Source organism: Hemibagrus wyckioides, linkage group LG24 (genome assembly GCF_019097595.1).
Source record: "Hemibagrus wyckioides isolate EC202008001 linkage group LG24, SWU_Hwy_1.0, whole genome shotgun sequence".
NCBI lineage: Eukaryota > Metazoa > Chordata > Actinopteri > Siluriformes > Bagridae > Hemibagrus > Hemibagrus wyckioides.
In genome coordinates this window covers 6,454,956-6,455,306 of record NC_080733.1, presented here as the reverse complement: position 1 = coordinate 6,455,306, position 351 = coordinate 6,454,956, and positions in this window count along the sequence as shown.

The window sequence follows — 351 nt, the reverse complement described above, 5'->3', positions numbered from 1 at the left end:
AAAAATACGAAACACTAACTTGTTGTAAAATGACTTTTTCTCCCCACACATTTTAAGCAAACCTCATTACACAGCTGTCGTTCAGCCACAACAGCATTGTTCCTCACACGGTATTGCTTCAGTTCTATAAACAATTAATTAGTCTTAATTAAATATTTATTAAAATGTTTTTCCACCCCTTAAATTAACCCACAGCTGGACAGAATGAGAAGACTTTATTTACCACATTTACCATACAGTACAGTGAAATTCTTTTCTTTGCTTATCCAGCTTGATTAGATAGATAGATAGATAGATAGATAGATAGATAGATAGATAGATAGATAGATAGATAGATAGGCGGGCGGATAT